The sequence below is a fragment of the Pinus tabuliformis genome, chromosome 8 (genome assembly GCF_031772625.1).
Source record: "Pinus tabuliformis cultivar Carrire ecotype Pingquan chromosome 8, CPIR1, whole genome shotgun sequence".
Taxonomy (NCBI): Eukaryota; Viridiplantae; Streptophyta; class Pinopsida; order Pinales; family Pinaceae; genus Pinus; species Pinus tabuliformis.
This window is the reverse complement of record NC_142294.1, coordinates 1,770,664,987-1,770,678,016: the sequence shown is the minus strand read 5'-3', so window position 1 is coordinate 1,770,678,016 and position 13,030 is coordinate 1,770,664,987.

The following is a 13,030-nucleotide window of genomic DNA, read 5'->3' as shown; positions in this document are numbered from 1 at the left end:
GGAATATTTTCCTCTAAGTTTCAGATATTCCTGTACAACACTCATTCCAAGTATTAACTGCTACCAAATCTGAACATTCAATGAAAAACTTATAACAATAGGTTATTCTAGTATTTTTACCTACCTGAACTGTTATAAAAGAAGAAAATTAAATTGTTGAAGTCACCTTTGTTATTTGCAAATTTCAATCCTCCTAACCATGAGACTTGTCATCAGGTCGAAGTCTCCCCCTGAGCTCTCTCACAAGACCAATGTCTTTCTGCAACTTTTTCACACAGTGCTTTCGCTATCTAGTCACCACTAGACTGATCTACTCTTACCATATGACCTCTTAGCATGGTTCCTCCTCCCTCTCTCCATGCCCCCCTTGGGCTTTCTTTCGATCATACATAATCAGGGAGGTAGTTAGGGTTTTCTTAGAAACTGCCTTCCCTAACTTCCTTGTTATGAGAAGTTACAAGTTTTGTTAATACTCAAACAATTTTCTCTCTTTAATAATTAACACACATTAATAATTAATTCAAATAATAATCATAATATATAATTTTGTTTCTATGGTGGTAAAATAAAATATTTACAGTTCCTGGGGACATTACATCTCCCCCTTGAAATCAAACATCGTCCTGATGTCTTTCGATCGCAAACAGTCCTGGAAAATTTTATTTCATGAGTTGTTCATCCTCCCAGGTGGCCTCATCTAGCACAAAGTGCTACCATTGCACTTTAGCATGGGTGATATCTCATTTCCGTGGCATTACTTCTCTCTGATCAAGTATAACCAGAGGCTTGACCAAGAATTATCCTTCTGGTTCGACCTGAAAAAGTAGTAACTTGAATCAGTTTTCCATTATCATTAGTTTTATTTGGCTTACCTAAGAAACTTTCTTACCTGTATATCTTGCCAACTGATTATGTGTTTAGGATCATAAACATATCTTTTCAATACAGACACATGGAAAACATCGTGGACTCGAATATGGTTGGGTAAGGTGAGTTGGTATGCCACTGGCCCGACCCTTGCCAAAATTTGAAATGGACCACAAAATTGGGGTGCTAACTTAGCACACCCACTCCATTGTAATGTACTCTCACATATACATGATCTCCTACTTGGAATTCTCTAAAATTCCTTTTGTGATCAGCAAAGTTCTTTTGTCTATATTGGGTAGCCTTTAAGTTAGAATGCGCCTTCTTAAACATTTCGTCCATTTCCTTTAACATCTCAGGTCCAAACATAAGCTTTTCCTCTAGTTCCCCCCAATTGGATGGTGTGCGGCACTTACGTCCATACAAAACTTCAAACAGGCTCATTTGTAAGAGGGTATGGTCGTCGTTATTATAAGCAAATTCGACCAGATGTAAGTAATCTTCCCATTTGGATGGTTGCTGCATTACATATGTTCTTAGAATATCTTCCACTACCTGATTCACTCGTTCTGTCTGCCAGTCCATTTGAGGATGATAGGTGGTACTGAAGTTTAACTGAGTACCTAACCCTTCAAACAGGGTCCTCCAAAAGCTGATGTAAACTTTACATCACGGTCATAAATTATATTTTTTGGCAGCCCATGTAGCCTAAAAATATTTTACATGAATATATTGGCAATCTGCACTACCCTGAAGGTGGATTATACTAGTATAAAATGAGCTGATTTGCTTAATTTGTCTATTACCACCATTATTGAATCGTTTTGCTTTTTGGATTTGGGTAGCCCTATGATAAAATAAAGAGAGATGGTCTCCCACTTCCATTCTGTTGGGTTGTGTTGTATTCTTTCCACGTAATTAACAAGGGGTTTGAGGGGCACCCGTAACCCCACTTTATGGGGTTCGGGGTAGCACCCCGGAAAATTTTGGTTTTGGATCCTATGTTAGGTTGGGCAGACCCACCTATGGTTTTGTGCATGATTTTTGCACATTGTTTTTGGACACAATGGTTTTCGTTCCATGGTATTGGATGCTTCGGCATGTATAAATATGTATTATAACATTGAAAGGAACATAATGAAAAATCAAGCTTGTAGTCCCTGGTTTTTGGATCCAGTGGAAAATCTCTGTGTATATGTGTTTTATGTGTTCTGCTCTTGCATTATTTATTTTCTGTGTTTTAGAATTCATATGCAGGTAATTTCTGTATGAGGTTAAAACCTACATTTGGTATTAGAGAAGATTTGGCTTCAAGGGGACGCCTTTGTTGCTGAGGGGTTTCGCTCAGGCCTGTGGTAGACCTTGTTCAGTGGGAGATCTACGAGATCAATTCTGGTGGTGAAAGAAGATGGCGAGCAGTGGAAAGATAGAGATCAAGAAATTTAATGGTCAGAGTTTTGAGTTGTGGAAACTCAAGATGGAGGATCTGTTGGTGGATAAAGATCAGTGGATCATGGTAGATCAAGGTACTAAACCAACGAGAGTGTCCGATGAAGAATGGAAGAAATTGGATCGAAAGGCAAAGAGCACAATACGATTATGTGAACCATATTCAGCATTGCTGAATGTATCAGGGGAAGCTACAACAAAGGCTTTGTGGGACAAGTTCGGGACTTTGTACCAATCTAAGTCTCTGGTGAATAAACTGTTCCTGCGGAAAAAGCTGTAAAACCTTAGGATGAAAGATGGAGACTTGGTGACAGAGCATCTGAATGCATTTAATACTGTGGTAAGTCAGTTAGCATTTGTTGATGTTAAAATTTTAGATGAAGATAAGTGCATCAATTTGTTGTGTTCTCTACCAGATTCATGGGATAGTCTGGTTATTGCAACAGGTAGCAATGCAACTGCCTTGCAGTTTGATGAAATATTCTTAGCCTTGCTAACGGTGGAGATGAGATGGAAAAATATGGAGAGACAAAATGTTGATGCCTTGTCTGTACGAGGACGGTCCCATAATAGAAACAAAAATAAGTCATCGAGTGGGAGATCTAAATCTAGAGGGAGATCTAAATCTCCAAGAAAACCTGTAAAGTTGGTGTGCTGGAACTACTGAAAGGAAGGCCACTTCAAAAGGGACTGTAAATCTAAAGCTTCTAACAAAGGAAAGGGATTTGATGAGGCTCCTTCTGCAGAGGCGAAAACCACCTCAGATGAAGGTGGGGATGTGTACTTGGCTTCTTCAAGTACACATGTAGATCATGAGGCATGGTTGATTGACTCAGGTGCATCCTTTCACTTCACTCCCCATAGAGAGTGGTTACGTGTGTATGAGAAATATGATGGTGGTGATGTCTTCTTGGGGGATGACAGGAACGCAAGAATCATTGGTCGTGGAAAAGTAAAGTTGAAGCCGCAAGGTGGAAGGGTTAGAACACTTCTGGGTGTTCTGCATATTCCTGCATTAACCAAAAATATGATTTCTGTTAGTAAGCTGGATGATGCAGGTGTAAAAAAAGTGTTCGAGAAGGATACCTGCAAGATGGTTTGGGGAGTACTGGTATTGATGCGGGGAGTTCGGATTGGAACTCTATAGAAGCTGCAAGGTAGCACTGTTGTTGATGGGTGCAACAGTTCGATGGTTCCTAAAAGTGGAGCAAAAAATCTAATGGTCTCTGGAGAAAAGACCATGTTGTGGCATCAAAGGCTTGGAAATATTAGAGAGAAGGGCCTTTGAATACTTCATGGTAAAGGTATGGTAGAAGGTATGAGTAATAGCTCTCTGGATTTTGATTTCTATGAAAATTGTGTATACAAGAAGCAGAATCGGGTGAGTTTCCACTCTGGTGGTAAGACGACAAAACATATATTAGAGCTTGTGCACAGTGATGTGTTTGGACCTGTGAAGGTTCCATCACTGGGTAAGTCTATGTACTATGTATCATTTATAGATGACTTCTCAAGGAATACATGGATATATTTCCTTAAGAAGAAATCTGAAGTATTTGATAGGTTTAAAGAATTTAAGGCTCTAGTGGAAAACCAGACAAAGTAGAAGATAAAGGTGTTGAGGACAGATAATGGTGGAGAGTTTTGCAGTAAGGAATTTGAAGAATTCTGTAGGAAGTGTGGTATAGCACAATAGAAGACTACTCCATATACACCTCAACAAAATGGAGTTGCAGAAAGAATGAACAAGACATTGATGGAAAGGGCAAGAAGCATGCTCAATGGTGCCAGGTTAGGACAGGAATTCTGGGTAGAGGCGGTGGATACTGCATGTTACCTGGTCAACAAGTCACCTTCATGATCATTGGAGCATAAGACTCCACAAGAGGTATGGACTACTAAGAAACCCTCTCTTTCACATCTGAGGGTATTTGGATGTGATGCATATGTACATGTTCCAAAGGAGAAAAGAACAAATTTGGATAGTAAATCTGAAAAGTGCATCTTTATTGGGTATAAGGATGGTTTAAAGGGTTATAAGCTTTGGAACCCAATAACAAGGAAGGTTATGTATAGCCGATATGTGTTGTTCAGAGAGGTGAAAGATGTTATTAAACATGAAGTCCAACCAAAGGAACCTGAGAAGATAGAGTTTGAGCTAAAGGACGAAGAATCATACTCTACATCAGAGAAGGAATCAGAAGATGAAGAGCCACAAACTCCAGCTTTGAGAAGATCAGTTCGAGAAAGAAGGAATCCAGAAAGATATAGTCCATCTTCTTTCTATTCAAATTTTCTTTGTCTGTTACTAATGATGATCCTAGAACTGTGAAGGAAGCAGTGGATTCAGAGGATGGAAAACTCTGGAAAGAGGCCATGGTTGATGAAATGGCCTCTTTGACAAAAATGAGGCTTGGGATCTGGTGGAGTTTCCAGCTGGAATGAAACCCATTGGCAGCAAATGGGTGTTCAAAAGGAAGACCAATGAATAAGGAAAAGTGGAGAAATACAAAGCTCGATTGGTAGCAAAAGGTTATTCCTAGGTGCCGAGAATTTATTTTGGTGATATTTTTTCTCCTGTTACCAAGGTAACTTCTATTAGATTACTTTTATTTGTTGTTGCTGCTTTTGATTTTGAGGTAGAATAGATGGATGTGAAGACAACATTTCTTCACAGGGCTCTGGAAGAGGAGATCTACATGAAGCAACCTGAAGGCTTTGTGGTGAAGGGTAAGAAATAACTAGTATGTAAGCTAAAGAAGTCTCTATATGGGTTAAAACAATCACCAAGGATGTGGTATCAGAAATTTGATACATTTATATGAGGACTTGGCTTCACCAGAAGCAAAGAAAATCACTGTGTGTATTTTAAATTAATTGGTGACAGTGTTATTTATCTGGTCTTGTATGTGGATGATATGTTGTTGGTTGGAAATGACAAAGAAGTTATCCAGGATTTGAAGATCCAATTGTCCTCCAAATTCGACATGAAAGATATTGGTGTTGCAAACTATATTTTGGGCATGGAAATTAAAAGAGATCGGGCAAAGAGGAATCTCTGGTCAAACCAAGGGAAGTATGTCGAGACAATATTGCAGAGGTTTAATATGCAGGATAGTAAACCAATGAAGGTTCCTATTCCTGTAGGTGTGAGGTTATCTACTGAACAATGTCCCAAGACACAAGAAGAGGAAGAGGACATGTCCCGTGTTCCATATGCAAGTGCAGTCGGTGGCCTGATGTATGCAATGGTCTGTACTAGACCAGACATTGCACATGCAGTGGGAGTATTGAGCAGGTTTATGTCAAAACCAGGGAAGGACCACTGGACACCAGTGAAGCGGGTTTTCAGGTATTTGCGTGGCACTAGTGATTATGGTTTGTGTTACCAAGAAAGACCAGGATTGGACAGAGTGTTGGATATTCATGGCTTTGTTGATTTATACTGGGCTGGAGATCTGGATAAGAGAAGATCTACAAGTGCGTATGTGTTTAACCTATTTGGAGGTGCAGTCAGTTGGATGAGTAAGAAACAATCTGTAGTGGCACTATCAACTACAAAGGAAGAATACATGGAAGCCACTCATGCAAGTAAGGAAGCAGTTTGGTTGCAGAGATTGTGTTCAAGTATGGGGTTAGTACAGGAAGCTATAAGGATAGACTGTGATAGCCAAAGTGCAATTTTCTTGGAAAAGAACCCCGCATATCATTCAAAGACAAAGCACATTGATATTCAATATCACTTTGTGAGGGATATGATAGAAGACAGAAATGTGTTGCTGGTAAAGGTGGACACTTTGAAGAATACTGCAGATGCATTAACAAAATATGTGAGCTCTGAGAAGTTCTCTTGGTGTAGAGAGACAATGGGCATTTCAAGGCTGGAAAAATGACTAAGCTCTCTTGTGGCCCCCTGTGGAAAGAAAACAACAAGTGGGAGAATGTTGGGTTGTGTTATATTCTTTCCACATAGTTAACAGGAGGTTTTGGACCCTATGTTAGGTTGGGCGGACCCACCTATGGTTTTGTGCATGATTTTCGCACATGTTTTTTCGACGCGAACGTTTTCGGTCCATACTGTTGGATGCTTCGGCATGTATAAATATGTATTATAACATTGAAAGGAACATAATGAAAAATCAAGCTGGTAATCCTGATTTTGGGATCCAGAGGAAAATATTTGTTTATATGTGTTTTATGTGTTATGCTCTTGCATTATTTATTTTTTGTGTTTTATAATTCATATGCAGGTTACTTCTATACGGGGTTAAAACCTACACATTCTAGAATTGGCAATGGGTACAGTAACCCAGCGGGATGTTGATGTTCTGTTTTAACTTGCTGACATTCCAGGTAGCGTGTCAAATATTCTTCTACATCCTTTTTCATACCTGGCCAATAGTACTCCTTTCGGAGTATTGTAATTAGTTTTTGGTACCCTGGGTTTCTTACATACAGACTCTTATGATGTTCATCCAGAATCAGATTTTCAATGTTATTTTGGTTAGTCACATATAATCTTTTGTTATAATTCAACATACCTACAGAATCCATTTCATATCCTAGCTGATATTCATGGTTGTTTTTGTTTTCAGCTTGTTGTCCTAACTACTGATATTCGGGTCTTGCTTCGCTTCTTCTTTAATTAATTCATCGAAGGTAGTTCACACTTCACTGTAAGAAACTTCATTGAGACAATGTACCTTTCGACTCAAAACATCAGCTACCCGGTTCTCCTTTCCCTTTAGATGTTTGATCTTGAAATCAAATCCACTTAGAAAATATACCCATCAGGCTTGTCCAACATTTAAAGTGGGTTTCTTGAAGTAATTAGTCAAGCTGTGATGATCAGTCATTAAAGGAAAATTCTTACCCATCAAATAGTGACGCCACATTTTTAATGCGTGAATGATGGTTGTCAATTCTAAGTCATAGGTGGAATATTTCTGCTCGTGCTCTGTTATGAAACCATCTCACAAAAAGATAGAAAAGATATATAAACACCTTATTATTCAGCCTCTTCAAGGGGGGAACCTCCTTTACATTACACAAATGAACAATTCTTGGACGATTCAAATGACAAGACATCCTTTCTATATATAGGAGTCTAAGGGGTCATAATATAATCAGAGCCGACATAACAATAATAATGTAAGGGAAAAATAATAACAATAGTGGGCACAATAATAACAATATGGGAACTACATGGGCACAACAATATAATAAGGGGGTTGCACTAATAACAACAAGGGGTTGCACTAGTAGTATAGGGACCAAACATGCCCCTCTCATTCAAAAAGTGTTGTCCTCAACACTTGAGTAGTTCCTGATGCTTCTGTATAAAATTCTTGTCCTCCCATGTGGAATATTCAGTGAGTAAGTTCTTCCACTTGATGAGATACTCTGAAATTGATCGATTTCGTAGCCGTTGGGTTCTTTTTTCTGTGACTTCTCCAGGTTCGAATATGATTTTTCCTTCCTCGTCAAGTTCTGGCAATATGTTTTGAACTCAGACCTTCTGCAAATTTTGAATGAGTGGCGACACTTCTTCATCCTTCTTCCATTCATCTCTTGCTTCATTTATCCAATCTTGTTGGATAATAGAAATAACACAAAACAATGATTCCACATCCTCATCCCTTCTTGAGAGTGCATTTGCAACAACATTTTGCTTCCGTTTTTTGTAGATGATTTTAAAATGATAACCCAACATATTTGTGACCCATTTTTTATTTTCTTCTAAAGATAATATTTGTTCTAAAAAGTATTTAAGACTATCATGATCCAGTTTTACCTTGAAGTGTCTTCCCATTAGGTAAGGTCGCCATTTCTTAAGTGCATGTAGTATTGCCAACGTTTCCTTCTCATCAATATCTTGCTTGAGATGTAGTTGTAAAAATACCCAATCACTTACATCAATTTTTTTTTCACTATGATGTTGATCTACCTATTGTTTCATTCAATTCTACACCAAAGTGGCGTTATGCTTTAAAAGTTGGAGAACTTCTTGTTGATTCTCGATGTGATATCTCACTGCTTGAACCTTTTTCTTCTTGATATGTCCTTCTATCTTGATAGTTTGAGAAGTGGTAATTCCGGTCAATGCATTACAAGATATGGTTGGATCTATTTCTTCTTTCTCGATGTGATCTTTCACTTCTTGAACCTTTTTCTTTTTGATATGTCCTTCTATCTTGAGAGTTTGAAGAGTGGTAATTATTGCCAATGCTTTAAAATATATGCTCGGGTTCATTTCTTCTTTCTCTAGGGTAGGTTCCTGGTGTATATCCTCTTCTTTTGATGTTTCTTGATCCTTTTCTTCCTCCTCTTCATAATCTATGTAAAAGAATTTCTTCTCAACACACTTATGACCTTTAGTGCATTTGATATCACAATTGTAACAAAGCCCCCCTTCTTTTTTTTCTTCCAATTGTTGTGCTGTAACCCTGTAGGTTGTGGAAGGCTAGGAGAAACAACACTTAGTTCTTTATAGTTGGGAGGGGTAGACTTACTTGTTACCATAATTTTTCTTTCCACTTTGTAACAAATCTCTTTTGCTCTTTTTTCTTCCAATTGTTGCATTGTTGCTCTAAAGGAGATGTTTCTCTTTGTATCCTCATAATTTACTATAATTTCCTCCATGAAAATTGACCACGTAACAAGTGCTTTACAGGAACAAAGCCCTATATACCATAAAAATTGATCTTGTTCTAAATATGAAGATGCAATACATACCTTTTGTAACAGTGGTACACCATGTAGATCAAAATATTTCTCCATCTGTAGTATCCAATTTACTGGATCCTTGCCATCAAACTTCCTCATCTCAATTTTTCTTGATTTTAGGAGTTCGATCTTTAAACAACTGTAACTATATACTTTCTGATCTTTATGTTCTGAAATTTCTTCTTGTGGTAACCCTCCAAGTAGTATTCCTAACCCCGCAAGTATAATCAAGATTGGATTCTCCAATGAAGAGTTATGCCAAATCTCCCACGATGACCCGAGTATAGACTGGCTAGTAGAGCGCACTTATGATGTTCCACAGGTCACTGTTTAAACCTTAGGTTTTGAAAATGATACGCAGAAAAGCTACGATCAATCCTCTTTCTATAACTTCTTACGAAAATTCAATTTGATGCTCAGACCTAAAGTTATGACGATTTTCCCAAGGTGACCTATTTGGAATGTAATTCGGAGGTCTGCAGAAACCCTAACTTCCTCAGATCATATCTTTGAAACTATAGCGAGATGGGATCTGAATTTTGAAGTGGAGGTGCAGCATGATGTCTTCTCAAATGTGTTTTTTTAAGATTCTGAAACGTCGCAAAAAAAAAGTTATAGCGAAAATTCCACGGTGACCTATTTGGAGGATAGAAACCCTAGAATCCAAAGCTCTGATACTAAATGTTATGAAACCAACTCACAAAAAGATAGAAAAGATAGATAAATGCCCTAGTATTTAGCCTCTTCGAGGGGGCAACCTCCTTTACATTACACAAATGAACAATTCTTAGATGATTCAAATGACAAGACCTCCTTTCTATATATAAGAGTCTAAGGGGTCATAATATAATCAGAGTCGACATAACAATAATAATGTAAGGGAGAAATAATAACAATAGTGGGCTTCTATGGGGCACAATAATAACAATATGGGGACTACATGGGCACAACAATATAATAAGGGGGTTGTACTAATGACAATAAGGGGTTACACTAGTAGTATAGGGACCTAACATTTTCCTTCAATTCCCTAGACTCATAGGTGATTACCCTCCCATCTTGCATTAAAAATCCACCTACCCCTTCCTTGTTGGCATCTGTACACACCACATAGTCCTTGCTTGGATCTACTATGCTTAAAATTGGCGTAGTGGTGAGCAGATGCTTAAGCTGCTCAAAGCTCTTTTGACATTCTGTTATCCATTTAAAAGTTTTTCCCTTTTCTGTAGGGAGGTAATAGGATAGGCCACCCTGGAGAATCCTTCAACAAATCATCTATAGTATCCTGCCCCGTCCCATAAAAGATCTTATATCTGCTAAGTATTTTGGTATTTTCCATTCCATTATGGTCTTTAACTTTTCACGATCTATAGTGATTCCATCCTTGGTAATAATGTGGCCTAAGTACTGAATCTGTTCTTTGAAAAAATCACACTTTTTGAATTTAGAATACAGTTGATGTTCCCAGAGAGTCGGCAACACTATCTTGAGGTGCTCCTTATGTTCTTCAATATTCCAAGAATAAATCAATATGTCATCAATAAAGATTAATACAAATTTATCTAAATACTGATGAAATATATTTTTCATTATACACATAAAGGTCGCGGGGGCATTGGTTAGCCCGAAGGGTAAAACTACAAACTTGTAGTGCCCATAGCGGGTCCTAAAGGCGGTTTTAGCTATGTCTTCCTCCTTGATTTTGATCGGTGGTATCCTGATCGTAGATCAATTTTTGAAAATATTGTCACCCCTTTTACTTGGTCAAATAGTTCATCTATGCGAGGCAAAGGGTACCTGTTCTTAATATTCAACTTATTCAGCTGACAATAGTCCATACACATACGTAGGGTCCCATCCTTCTTTTTTACGAATAGTACGGGGGCTCCCCAAGGTGACACATTGGGGCGGATGTAATTTTTATCCAGCAACTCCTGTAATTGCATTTTTAGTTCCATCAGTTCTGGTGTGTTCATATGATAAGGAGCTCAGGACACCAGGGTTGCTCCTCACACTAGTTCAATGGTGAAATCTATGTCTCTTTTTGGAGGCAGCCCTGGTATTTCTTCAGGAAATACATCTACAAATTTTTGAATTACAGGGATACTTTCCAGGGAAACAGACTTTTCCTTTGAGTTGGCATAACCAACCTGAATAGCATAAATCTGGAATCTTTTCTGATGCACTTTGCCAATTGAGAGGCAGTTATTGGCCGTAATTTTAGTGGTCTCAAAATGCCTTGTATCTCCTATTTGTCTCCTTGCTCATTCATGTAACATCTAGTTTTTGTTTTACAATTTATAACGGACCAATGCTTTTCTAGCTAGTCCATGCCTATCAAAACATCATACGATCCTAGGGGAAGTACATTTAGATCTACCACCAAAGGCTGACCTTCTATTTCCAAAGGACAGTTATTGACGTTGGCCAACACACGTCTCTTTTCCCCTATTGCTAGGTGTACTAACCAGGGGTTTTTAAACTTGATAGTTTATAATTTACATTCCTCAACTATCTTAGGACTAACATAACTTAACGTAGCTCCAGGATCAATTAAAATAGATACAGTATGATCAAATATTTGTAGAAATTTTGACTGTAGATTAACCTGATAATGTAATATAACTAAAGCAAAATACTTTAATCTAGTTCTACAATAAAACTTGTGGAAGCTTAATAGATTTGAGCAAGATCAAGTGGAACACATATAACAAGAGAAGAATCAATGTGCACATGAAACACAGAAGAATACTATGGGGAAAGCCTCAGCTAAAAGACCCACTATCTGTATTATCATACAAGTGGAAATATATCAGGATTACACACAGCTTTAGCTCTCACAGCTATCCAACTCTCAGTACAATCCCTCACTGATGCTCACAGACAAAATAGACTGCTCATATTCCTTCTCCTTTGCCCTCCAAGCTCCTATTTCCTTGCGTAGTTTCTCCTAGGTGATCCAGCTGTCACCAAGTGTGACACTGATCACTCACACTGATCTTACACCCTGTAAAACTGTGCAAATCTCAAGGAATGAATTCCTTCTGCATGTAATAGTTTTCCTTATAGAAAAATTCTTGAAATTGATAATACATTGTCCCTATCTTTAATCTCAACTGGTTCTTTCTCATAATAGATATGCATGAGTTATCGATGAGAGAATATTCAATTATCTGGAGTACACTAGTTGGATGCATTCATGCATTAACTGACTTAACTCACAATTAGTTCCTCAAACAGTTTGGAACTAATTTAACTGGACTTAACTCAGTTAACTTAGCTAACTAATTACAACTCAAATACAACTCAATATTATCTCCTTAATTTAAGGGATAACTGTTGCATGACTTCACAAAGACTTCTAGCTTGAATTTCTCCAACTAATTAACTCAAAATGAATTAATTAATTATTTTCCAAGCAGTTAGTGAGAGTAAATTTGTATTTTAATTCAAGGACAAATTAAAATTGGAATATTCTTGTTTCTACATTTCAACACTCCCTCTCAACAAGAAAGGGATTATCTGCCACCCCGATCGTGTCTCTATGGAACTCGAATTTACACTTTTACAATGCCTTTGTCAAAATGTCATCATCTTGCTCCTCTGTCGAAATATACTACAACAACATGATCCTCCTCACCACACACTCTCTGAGATGATGATACTGGATGTCGATGTGCTTGGAACTATCATGAAATACTAGATTCTCAGAGAGTTTGATACAACTCTGATTATCGCAATAGATCACAGTTGGATCCATCCTATGATCAAATAAGTGAGCTAGAATTATCCGCATCCATATGGCCTCACATGCTTCCTGACTTGCAACCATGTATTCAGCCTCTGCTGAGATGAGTGCAACCAACCTCTGTTTCTTGCTGTACCAAGAAACTACAGTTGACCCAAGGTTGAAAATACCTCCTGATGTGCCTTCCAATCTGATGGACTCCATGCCCAATCTACATCAGTGAAGCGCTGCAGCTTCACT